This window comes from Epinephelus moara, chromosome 13, assembly GCF_006386435.1.
Source record: "Epinephelus moara isolate mb chromosome 13, YSFRI_EMoa_1.0, whole genome shotgun sequence".
Lineage (NCBI taxonomy): Eukaryota > Metazoa > Chordata > Actinopteri > Perciformes > Serranidae > Epinephelus > Epinephelus moara.
Window position 1 is genome coordinate 36,689,095 of NC_065518.1, and position 12,930 is coordinate 36,702,024.

The 12,930-nt window shown below is 41.6% G+C and overlaps 1 protein-coding gene across 5 annotated transcripts in view; it reads right to left on the minus strand.

Annotated features, from left to right (window-relative positions):
• The window catches only part of LOC126399933 (glucagon-like peptide 2 receptor), a 346,627-nt gene that overhangs the window by 106,774 nt on the left and 226,923 nt on the right, over positions 1-12,930 (minus strand). For 2 of the 5 annotated variants that reach the window (XM_050060282.1, XM_050060285.1), the window contains one exon: positions 6,170-6,811. The gene's annotated coding sequence lies outside the window, so the exon portion shown is untranslated. Of the gene's footprint in view, positions 1-6,169; positions 12,687-12,930 lie in introns of those variants that run through there. The other 3 variants (XM_050060279.1, XM_050060280.1, XM_050060278.1) reach the window with 3 other exon arrangements.

A 12,930-nucleotide genomic window follows, 5' to 3' on the forward strand; every position in this document is an offset into this window, starting at 1 on the left:
AGCCGACACCACAGGGCTTGCCAAAGTAGCGTAGCTTGTTAGCCTCGTAGCTTCTTAGCCTAGCTTGTTAGCCTTAGCTAACTTAGCAGCATCGAGCGAGGTGGGCGTGTTTAGGCAACCAGGCTTCCTTTGGCCCGCCTCTTTGCCCATTTTTGATTGTCCGGGAGTTGGGCGGAGTCAGGCACTGCCAAAATGGCGACGGTGACTACGTCCATTATTTATACAGTCTATGGTTAGAAATTGAAGGTGTGATGTTCAATGTTGTTAGTGGTTATGCCCCACAGGTAGGATGTGAATTAGAAGAGAAGGAGAAATTCTGGAGTGAGTTAGACGAAGTGATGCAGAATATGCGTGAGAGAGTGGTGATTGGTGAAGACTTCAATGGACATGAACAGAGGTGACGAGGAAGTGATGGGCAGGTTTGGCATCCAGGATAGGAACGCAGAAGGACAGGTGGTGGTAGACTTTGCAAAAAGGATAGAATGGCTGTAGTGAATACTTTCTTCCAGAAGAGGCAGGAACATAGGGTGACTTATAAGAGCGGAGGTAGGAGCACACAGGTGGACTATATCTTGTGTAGACGATGTAATCTTAAGGAGATCAGTGACTGCAAAGTCTAGGTGAGAGTGTAGCCAGACAGCATAGGATGGTGTTGTGTAAGATGACTCTGGTGGTGAGGAAGATGAAGGGGACAAAGGCAGAGCAGAGGACGAAGTGGTGGAAACTGAAAAAGGAAGAAGGTTATGTGGTTTTCAGGGAAGAGTTGAGAAGGGCTCTGGGTGGCCAGGAGGTGCTCCCAAATGACTGGACAACTACAGCTAATGTTATCAGAGAGACAGGTAGGAGAGTACTTGGTGGGTAATGTGGAAGGAAAGGAGATTAGACCTGGTGGTGGATTGAGGAAGTGCAGGAGTGTATACAGAAGAAGAGGTTAGCTAAGAAGAAGTTGGACACTGAGAGGACTGAAGAGAGTAGACAGGAGTACAGGGAGATTCAGCGTAAGGTGAAGGTAGAGGTGGCAAAGGCCAAACGAAGGGCGTATGATGACTTGTATGATAGGTTGGACAGTAAGGAGGGTGAGACTGATTTATACAGGTTGACAAGGCAGAGAGATAGAGATGGGAAGGGCAGCAGCAGGGTAGGGTGATTAAGGATAGAGATGGGAATGTATTGACAGGTGCCACAAGTGTGATGGGAAGATGGAAAGAGTACTTTGAAGAGTTGATGAATGAGGAAAATGAGAGAGAACAAAGAGTAGAAGAGGTGACCATTGTGGAGCAGGAAGAAGCAAAGATAAGTAAGGATGAAGTGAGGAGGGCATTGAAGAGGATGAAGAGTGGAAAGGCAGTTGGTCCTGAGAAAAAGTACTACAGATGCAGTATTTGCTTAGTACACAGAAGGTCAGAGGGAACTGCATTGTGTGTTTGTAGATCTAGAGAAAGCATATGACAGGGTGCCGAGAGAGGAGATGTGGTATTGTATGAGGAAGTCTGGAGTTGCAGAGAAGTATGTTAGAGTGGTGCAGGGCATGTATGCGAGCTGTGCGACAGTGGTGAGGTGTGCTGTAGGTGTGACAGAGGAGATTAAGGTGGAAGTGGGAATGCATCAAGGATCAGCTCTGAGCCCCTTCTTGTTTGCTATGGTGATGGCAGGGAGCAGGTGGATGAAAATCTAGAGAGGTTAAGGTATGCCCTGGAAAGGAGAGGAATGAAGGTTAGTCGTGGCAAGACAGAATACATGTGTGTGAATGAGAAGGGCCCAAGTGAAACAGTGAGGTTACAGGGAGTAGAAATGAAGAAGGTGGAGGATGTTAAGTAGTTAGGGTCAACAGTTCAGAGCAACAGACAGTGTGGAAAAGAGGTGAAGAAATGTGTGCAAGCAGGTTGGAATGGGTGGAGAAAAGTGTCAGGTGTGATGTGTGATAGAAGAGTACCAGCAAGATTAAAAAGAAAGGTGTACAAGACGGTGGTGAGACCAGCGATGTTGTTTGGTTTAGAGACAGTGACACTAAGGAAAAGACAGGGGGCAGAGCTGGAGGTAGCAGAGATGAAGATGTTGAGGTTCTCCTTGGGAGTGACAAGGATGGATAAGATCAGGAATGAGTACATCAGAGGGACAGCTCATGTAAGATGTTTTGGGAGATAAAGTCAGAGAGGCCAGACTGAGATGGTTTGGACATGTTCAGAGGAGGGATAGTGAATATATTGGTAAAAGGATGCTGAGGTTGGAACTGCCAGGCAAGAGGCCTAGAGGAAGACCAAAGAGGAGATATATGGATGTTGTGAAAGAGGATATGAAGAGGATGCAGAGGAGAGGGTTATATGGAGACAGATGATTCGCTGTGGCGACTCCTAAAGGGAACAGCCCAAAGAAGAAGAAGAAGACTTAGCATGCACATGCATGAAAACAATGTCGGAAATGAAAACAATGTTTTAATACACACGCCCCCTGGACTTCATACTAAATATGCAGCCTGACCTGATTTGCATGAGGAAGGTGTCTACATATGCTGAACCCAAGTAAGACAAATTGATCAGCACAATATGACTGCAGCTAATGGGTTTTTTTTGCATTTGGGGGAGTAATAAGGATCTTTTTTTTTAAAAATCTTTGCTATGAAGACTGTGACCTGAGACAAGTGGTATATTTCTGGATGAGAGAGTGATCAGCGGCTTGAATGTGAAGTGCTGTTGAACACATTGCAACATGAGGCCTGTAGTGATGAACTGATGAATGCCACTGAACTAGAATGGCTAAAGCCCAGTATATACAGTGAGATTTTGGGCTGTCCCAGATGAAAGATGACCATTAGGACAGAAACATGGATCTAAAAGTGTAGCCTGAAGTATGGCTAAGAACTAGAAAAATAGCAATTTTGACAGAGTTGCTAACAGACATACACAATACAGATACATGCATTTCTCCTCGGGATGAGGAACTGGAATACAATAATGAGAACTTTTGACAGTTGCAGTGAAATGACAGATGACAGCATGAACTTGCTCACAACTGCAGCATGAACGTACAAAAAGCAAAATATTTAAAAAGACAGCAGCAAGATGATAGGCTCACAATAAAGGTGTGTGGCTGACAGTATTGGCCAGTAATGTATTACAGTAATAATATTACTTTTTCCAATAATGAGTAGTATAACTAATTACAAATAAAATTTCAGTAATAATCAGAGCTGTCAGTCACGCAAATGACCGATGTCACACGCACTCACGCTTTGCCGCTATTTCTCTTGCTGTCAAAAATAATACTGATGGACATTCTGCTCTGGAACCTTAGCTTGCTTTTTTTTTGCAGGGGGACAACATTGTGGTAATTTGCTCCGAATCCCGCCCTTTAACTCTGTAAAACAAAAGATTGATAAGTTGCGGAATTCAATTTCAATTTCAACTGTTAACCCCTTGTCTAACATGGAGCCATACTGCCATCTTTTGGCGGAGTTAAGAAGAGTTTCGTTTCTCCGGAGCCTTTGTGCTCCACTGTCTCTCAGGTTAACTTGTATTGCAGCGGTGCCTAAATAGTGTGACATGTGTGGTTGTGTTGCTGCTGTGGTCCTGCCAGATGCCTCCTGCTGCTGCTGTTATCATTAGTCATACTTCTACTGTTATTATACACATATGATTATTGTCACACATGTATACTNAAAGGGTTTTTTTTGGGGAGTTTTTCCTTATCCACTGTGAGGGTCCAAAGGACAGAGGGATGTTGTATGCTGTAAAGCCCTGTGAGGCAAATTGTGATTTGTAATATTGGGCTTTATAAATAAAATTGATTGATTGATTGAAAGTCTTCCCAGCTCCAACCTCACCCCCATCTCTGTGACAGACAAGGGTGGAGGCACAGGTGTAAGAGGGAGGGTGGCTGCCACATTGGAGTTGTACACAAGTTGTAGAGGTGGAGGTGATGGAGGAGGAGGAGGAGGAGGAGGAGGAGGAGGAGGAGGAGGAGGAGGAGCAGCAGCAGCATTGGAAGTGGGAGTGGCTGCCGTATTGAATCTATTGCAGAACTGATTGAGTTCATCAGCTCTTTCTGCATCACCCACCACTGGCTGTCTTTTCTGGTTGTTGTAACCAGGATTAAAAGATTAAAGATTAAAGTTCCACTGACTGTCACACACCTGAGTGTGTGAAATTTGTTCTCCGCATTTGACCCATCCCCTGAGGGAGCGGTGAGCAGCAGCGGTGCCGCGCTCGGGAATCAAAGATGGTGTTGACTCCTCTCCACATTTCACGGATGTTGCTGTGTTGTAGATTCCTCTCCAGTTTCTTTTTGTATTCCACCTTTGCCATCTTAAAGGGATAGTTCGACATTTTGGCAAATTCGCCTATTGCTGTAATCCCTATAGTCATATGGGTAGGTACATTACCTTTAATTATCAGTGCCTGTTGTTCTGATATCGGTGGGGCAGATGTGATCTGTCAGATCAAATGACTCCAAAACGCTCTTGTGGACAACTTGTAGCTTACACATTCCCCACACTATGAAATAATAATGTAATATTACGAGACAGAGTTGTTTTGAAGCCAAATGCACAGCCGGAACTACATTCTACAGTACTTGCTGGGCGGAATAATTTCAAACAGTTCCGGCTGTGCATTTGGCTTCAAAACAACTCTGTCTCGTAATATTACATTATTATTTCATAGCGTGGGGAATGTGCAAGCCATGTGTTATCCACTAGAGCGTTTTGGAGTCATTTGATGGTGTAGTTGATTAGTTTTGAGGGAGAGAGGTGGCCGTATGGTTCACCTCCATTTTGTGCGCTGAGCAGCGGGCAGCTCTGCCCCACCGATCTCAGAACAGCAGGCACTGACAATTAAAGGTAATGTACCTACTGATATGACTATATGGCAATAGGCGAATTTGCTTTGTCACCATCTCTTAAAGCTGCCTTCTTCTCATTGAGGATTGCCTTTATGTCACTGGTAATCCAAGGTTTGTTATTGTGGAAACAGCGTACAGTCTTTGTAGGTATTACTGTGTCTCTCCAGAAGTTGATGTAATAAGTAAAACAGTCAACCTGTCCATGATGTTCTCCTCTGTTTCCAGCAGCACATCCCAGTCTGTGCATTCAAAGCAGTCTTTAAGAGCCTCAGTAGCCTCTGGTGTCCATTTCCTGACTGTGAGTTTAGTTGCAGGCTGCCTCCACACACAGGGTTTGTAACATGTCTGCAGAAGAACCAAGTTGTGATCTAACCTGCCCAGTGGTGGTAAGGCAGTGGCTCTGTAAACTTCTTTGACATTGGCATACAGCAGATCAAGGGTTTTATTTTCTCTGGTTGGACAGTTAACAAACTGTGTAAATCCAGTCAGGTAAGAGGAGAGGGAAACATGGTTGAAGTCTCAATCAATAGTGCCTCAGGATGTTTAGTCTGTATCTTAGAAACGAGTTCATGGAGAACGTCACATGGAACTTCAGCAGTTGCCTTGGGTGGGATGTACACAAGTATTGCTATGATATGACTGAATTCTCTTGGTACATAATATGGCCTCATACCAACTGCCAAAAGACTGCACCATCTCTGGTTCACAAATAAAGCCAGGCCCCCACCTTTTTTCTTGCCACTAGCTTCAACCACGTTTCCGTAAACACAGGAGACTGCACTCACGGTATACTTTCTGAGTCTTCACCAATATCTTCAGTTCATCACTCTTGTTGGGCAGAGAGTTGACATTTCCCATGATGACTCATGGAAGAAAGGGCTTATACCTCCATTTCCAAGCCTTAACCTTTGCACCAGCACGGCAACCACGAAAACACCTTATTATCTCGGCTGGAATAGGATGGTGTCCTCCAGATTTGCTCCGTTTCAACGAAAAAAGCTCTTCTCTTGAATAAACTCTTGTCTTCACAGAAGTATCCATTAGTAGTTGAGAAAAATATAATAAAAATTCAGTAAAACTAAGTAAAATTGCAGAGCTACCAGACTTTGCTGCTACTAGTTGAAGCGCATGTTCTATCTAGATCTCCACTGATGCATACGCAGTGAGCGTGTGTGAGGAGTTGAATGGTAGATGGTATGAGAAATAAATCACAGGCCTGAAAATGCAACTGACTGAACTTTCACTGTATCTCCAGTTTTTCTTTATAAAGTTACATAGTCATGAGAAACAACATGGCTATTTCATAAGGTGCCAGAGCAGGAAAAGAACTCACTTTTTATGACTGCGCACTGCACTTGCCTTGAGATGAAAGGCTAAGCAAACAGAAAAATCCTTGACTTGGGTAGTCAGGACACAACATTTCCTGGTCTGACTCATCAGCGACACAGGGTAAGTGAATATAAAGCACACTGAGAATCCTGAAGGAGAAACAAACAAGATCTAAATATACATCACAGACTGGTTGGTACTTCCCCTCCACTGATGCAAACTGCTGCTTAGGTTACAGTATCATTCACTAGTAGTTTGGGTCGTCTAAACATTTTTTCTATCACTGCTGCTTTTCCTCATAACTTATGGCCAGCTTTTCTTAAACCAGCTATCTAAAGGTGCTTTCTTAATGTGAGCCAGGCTCCTGCAGCAGGACATGACATTGGCCATTAAGGAGGTTAACGGGGCTGTGACACAGGACTCAACCCACTAATTCCCTTTCAACTGCTCTATATGTCCCCAGGCTCCAATGAAGCAAAATAAGAGATGCTTCTTATCCTGAACATCATCTCCCCCACTCTCTCTGTCTTTTAAAGTGCCTCATCTCTCTCTTTTTTCATTTTCTTTTAAATGTCACACTTACATGTAATGAAGATTCATATTATGCATGTTATGTATGTATGCATGCATGTTTTGAGGAGGAGACCTGCAGGAGATGGAGAGAGAGATTAGCTCTGGTATGGAAAAACCGAAAGAAAGGGGGGTGGTGGGTGGTTGTCAGCCCAGCATCCAAAAGATTTATCATCAATTTACATTCTCCCAAACACACACTCAGCACCACAGTCTAAACACAGGGCAGAGGCTCCTAAATAACCTCACATGGTCACATTTACAACAGAAATTTTCCACTATAACTTTTGATCAGCGTTTGGTCATGCATTACTGAATTTATATGTACAGAAGAGACTTTTTAAAATGTATTTTCTTACAAACAAGTTCAAAAGGACTTTGATGGTTAAAACCATAAGTGATAAGTTATTAACACTGACAATCATTGTAATCGAATGTGTTTATTCATCTGGGTAGTTGATATTTGGGAGAGGGGTCAAGAAAAGTTGCTGATATGTTTATGTGGACAAAAGATAAGTAGGACATGTTGAAGCAGGTAAGAGGTGGTTAGGAAAAAGGGCACGTTCCAGTGAGGTTTTTGATATTAAGTAATTTGATACTTAGCATCCTCAAGGCTGTCAAGCAATCATCAACTTATCACAAACATTTTTCAAACAATATTTGTGATTCTCTGTCATGGTGCTTTGTGTATTTTCAGTTTCCCTTGGAGTATGTCTCATCCTCCCTCCATTAGCGTGCTTTTTTGCTTTCAGCCTGAGATTGTTTGGCTCAGGCTGGCAGATCATGATCAAATAATTAACATTTCAAACATTTATCTGCTTCTTGTGGCAGCTGTGTATACACAGGGCATTTTTTGGCCGCTGTTTCATCATAGAAAGTTGCTCCATTTTGTTTGTTCTTAAGCAAGAGATAAAAACACTGATAGCAGCTCATGAGGACGCAACACAACACTGCTGCGGAGGGAGAGTCAAACAGACAACAAGCAAACAAGGCATTAACTCATAATTGATTGTGCCAGTGAAAGGTTGCTGTGGTCTGATGTGATCTATGACGGTCAGGTCTTAAATTTCAAGTTCTGTGAAAATATTAATTTGATCAGGGATGGATTTAACAGGGAAATATATGCTGTTGGCTCCCACTGACCACACAACATCTCCAACTCCCTGCATTGGGTATTTAATATGGAAAACCTTATTTAGTAATGCACCACATAAGTGATATATATAGATATATATATATATATGTAACATGAAATAATGAAGGCCTTAAAGTAGGGGTAGGGAATCTGTGGCTCTGGAGCCACATGAGGCTCGTTAACCCCCTCTCCAGTGGCTATATATAGTGTGTGGAGAGATTTGTTTGCTTTCACTGCCAACACTGCAAAGTTAAAATACCAAATAATTTAAAAAAAGCCAGCCGTGACTGTGACACTTTTATACCTTGTGACAAAAAGTAATGAATGAATTAATTAATTGATGCTCATTTACACCTATTAGTAATCTTGATAGGCTAATTTAGACTTAATAGGTGTCGATTTTTGATGTCCAAAGCCCTTTGATGAAGTAAAAATAAGGAAAGAGTTTATTAAAAAAAGACATATATTGAATCATTTATCTGTTTATCAAGTGATATAAAAATTCACTGAGGATATTACAAGGTTTAGGTTGGGGTGGCTGTAATCTCTCAAGACAGATTCTGCAATCTACATTGTAGAATCTGCCAGCAGCCCTGTGTGAAAGACGACTAGAGAGGGGGGGAGGGCGGGGCTTTGAGTATGAACGATGCTGCGCTTTAGCCAATCACAATGGAGGGGGCGCGGCCGAGATGTGCAGGTGTCCCCAGGAAATGTGTACCTACAGAAACAGCAAGCTCCGCGTCCATAGCAACCGCTCCACCCAAAACGCCGTCTCGTCAACGTGGAAAAAAAATCTTTTTTCCAGCGGATGTCTGAGTTACAACATGATTTAGCTAACTGGAGTAGTTTCATGTCGTAATCCAACAACGGGAGGCTTTAAACAGATGACGTCCTGATGTTGGCTTTACTAACTGGCACTTTCAGCAGCAGCCACTGATGCTTTCTAGACATCGTGATTTCCCATAACTGAATAAATACCACACATAGCAACACAAAACTGCTTTGCTAGCTCAATCATGTTGTAACTAAGATATCTGCCGGAAAAAATATTTTATTCACGGACCGTTTATTGAGTTATTACCTTATTTTTATACAGTCTATGGTTATTACAGACACCGCTAACGGGTAACATTAACAGCTAACGGTTAGCCCAGCTTATCTACGATAACCATGTTAATTACAAAACGTGCACACGGAAATAGTAACGTTTGTTCATTCATTGTGTTTATAGACTTAACAAACATACCAGATTAGTCTACACAGTGATATAGTGACGTGAAAAATGTGATATATAGCTAAACTCTGCTGGTTTTCTACCCTAAGTATTTGTAAACAACACGGCGATTCCCTGGGGGCACCACCGGAAGTGAAGGGCATGAGGCCCCTGCACTTCCGTTAGTCGAAAAACTCCAGGCTGTGCCTCCAGAGGTAAAGGAAGAAAAAAATTTTTTTATTTTTTTTACCGATGGATTTCCAGATTGGGGTGGCTGTGGTTAAAGATAGAACAGGTTGTCCACTAATCGGTAGTTCGATCCTTGGCTCCTCCAGCCCTCATATGTGTGAGTGTGTGTATGAATGGTTACTGAGTAGCAGGTGGTGCCATGTATGGTAGCCTCGGCCGTATGAATGTTTGTGTGAATGGGTGAATGTGGCTCACAGTGTAAAAGCACTTTGACTGGTTGGAGGACTAGAATAGCAATACAAGTGCAGTCTATTAACCATTTAAGAATTATTAGACATTACAGTCACAAAATGTCATCATAGATAACTGTGCATACCTCGTGGTGAAATGCAAAAAAAGCTACGAAAAGGCTTATAAATCAAATAAAACCTAAAATCTGTTGTTCTGTGTAACCAACATTGTTTTTAAATTTTACCGAGAAAAACCCTGAAAGACCCCCAAACAATGGTGAAATGTTAATAAGTCTGTGTAAAGTGCATCTAATTTATCATTTTTTGCTCACTGCAAAGTAAAATCCTGTGTCATTTGGGATAACACTAAAAAACATATAATGTTGATTTTATGTTAAATGTATTAGTTTAATATGAATTTACATACTTGGAAGTTGAAGCTCAAGGTTGTAGATTTAGACAGAACAACTGCCTGATTAAGCTTTACATTTACTTGCCTAAGTATTACTGATTAATAAAGATTGATAATGATTGATAATATGATAATAATTTTAGAACTCATTGATGCTTCCTGTGTGATTTTTGGTGTTGTCATATGATTCTCAATTAAAGCACTTAAAAAATGAGATTTGAAAATGAGATATTAGTAGTGAGTAAATGGCAAGAGAGTAAATAAGCATATTTCCGGGTCTTCTACAAGACAGTAACAATGCAGGTGTTGCCTATCATTTCATGTTATCGTGTGCTTTGGTGGTGCATGGTGGTTTACGATAACAGTTACTATTTCAAATACCACAAACTAAGTGCCACATGGTAAACCTGGAGCCTGAAGGCCCCCAAAGGGTCTAGGGCCCCAAGGCAGTGGCCTGCTTTTTCCTTTAATTTGACTCTGGGTCCATTAGCATGAGAGGTTAGACCCATATGCCCCGTTTCCATCCACAGCATTCCTGTTCAGTTCAGTTCAGTTCGGTATGCATTTTTTCTGTTTCCACTGTGAAAAGTTGTGGATGGTACTAAGGTAACCATTCCTTGCCGTCCCCATCTCCCCCCTCTGTTGGGGTACCTAGCACACAGATCCGGTACTACAAGGTGTAGCTGTGAACACTGCAGTCCAGTTATTGGTCAACAGAGGACAGTCAGTCTTGCTCAGGGCTGAGATGTGGCTGGTTTCGAAGCTTATGTAATCGCTGTTCATTCCGTGGCAACATACTTTAGTAAACTATAATTATAAAATGAGACGAGGTTTTTCTGCCTCCAGCAGCAGCTGCAGACTGAGAAAAAAAGGAACTTAATTCACTGGGCCAACTGCTGGCAATTTTCATGGTACTTTTAATGTTACTCAATGCATGAGTTGACGACGTGGATCCATCAGCATGCCTTAAATTTCAATATGACAAGAGAGACATTAAAAACTAATGGAATGACTCTTTTTGATGTACAAACTACAGAAACTGGTAAGATGATATTTCACTTGAATTGTACCTTATGATTACAATGGCAAATAAAACTGACCGATTAAACTGTTACTGTGAGAGTAACAGGTGGTGTCCAGCAAACAATGTGGGTTTCGTTAATAATTGGCAAATTTTCTGGGGAAAACCTGGTCTTATTAGGAGAGACAGCATTAATCCTACTTTGAATGGAGCCGCTCTCATTTCTAGGAACCTGGCAAATTTTATTAGTAATTCAAATCCCTGACAACCCAGAGTTGAGATCAGAACTCAGAGTCGCAGTCCTATATGCTTCTCTGAGCTTCTAGTTCAGTTACCCACCCATAGTTTTCATAGTTTTATACAAACGGTGTCTGTCCCCCGACTACCTAAATTATTTAAATCCAAAATTAAACAAAGAGGAGTTGAGCATAACAACCTCATAAAAATTAAAACCTCTTCTGTGACAGAAAGACAAAACAGGAGAATAAAATGCGGACCGTTAAATATCAGGTCTCTATCGTCTAAAGCAGTGTTAGTAAACAAATTAATATCAGATAATCATATTGATTTACTCAGTCTCACTGAAACCTGGCTGTGTCAAGATGAATATGTTAGTCTAAATGAATCCACTCCTCCCAGTCATAATAATACCCACATTCCTCGGGGCAGCGGCCGAGGAGGGGGAGTTGCAGCCATTTTTAACTCTAGTCTGTTAATCAGCCCTAAACCTAAACTAGATTATAATTCATTTGAAAGCCTCGTTCTTAGTCTTTTACATCCGACCTGGAAAACCCAATTTTATTTGTTATAGTGTACCGTGCTCCTGGCCCATATTCTGAATTTGTATCTGAATTCTCAGAGTTTTTATCCAGTTTAGTTCTTAAATCCGATAAAGTTATTATTGTGGGTGATTTTAACATTTGTGTCGACGTTGATAATGACTCCCTGGCTACCGCGTTTATCTCATTAGACTCCATTGGCTTCAGTCAGGGTGTACATGAACCCACTCACTGTTTTAACCATACCCTCGATCTAGTTCTGACATATGGAATAGAAATTGATAACCTAACAGTCTTTACACAGAATCCCTCGCTATCGGATCATTATTTGATTACTTTTGATTTCTTTTTACTCGATTACACGCCACTCAGCAACAGTTACTATACTAGATTTAAGGAAAATTTAAGGAAATGATTACTCCGTCGTTAAATTCAATACCATGTCCTTCAGTAACAGAGGTTTCCTGTGCCGACTTTAACCTCTCCCGAATTGATCATCTTGTCGATAGTGCCGTAGGCTCACTGCGAACAACACTCGACTCTGTAGCTCCTCTTAAAAAGAAGTTAACAAAGCAAAGAAAGTTCGCTCCTTGGTATAACTCTCAAACCCGTAAGTTAAAACAAATAGCACGAAAATTTGAAAGGAATTGGTGATTAACCAAACTGGAAGAATCTCGTTTAATCTGGGCAGACAGTCTCAAAACGTATAAGAGGGGCCTCCGCAATGCCAGAGCAAACTATTACTCAGCTGGAATAGAAGAAAACAAGAATAACCCCAGGTTTCTTTTCAGCACTGTAGCCAGGCTGACTGAGAGTCAAAGCTCTATTGAGCCTTGTATTCCTTTAGCCCTTAGCAGTAATGATTTTATGAGCTTTTTTAATGACAAAATTCTAACTATTAGAGGCCAAATTCATGACCTCCTGTCCTCAGCTTGTACCTAACCTCAAACACAGCTGTAAGACCTAATATATATTTAGATTTCTTCTCCCCAATTTCTCTTCAAGAATTGACTGCAGTTTCTTCGTCTAAATCATCAACGTGTCTCTTAGACCCCATCCCAACTAGGCTACTTAAGGAGGTCTTACCTTTAGTTAACACTCATATATTAGATATGATCAATATATCCTTATTAACAGGCTATGTACCACAGTCTTTTAAGATAGCTGTAATTAAACCTCTACTAAAAAAGCCCACCCTGGATCCAGAGGTGTTAGC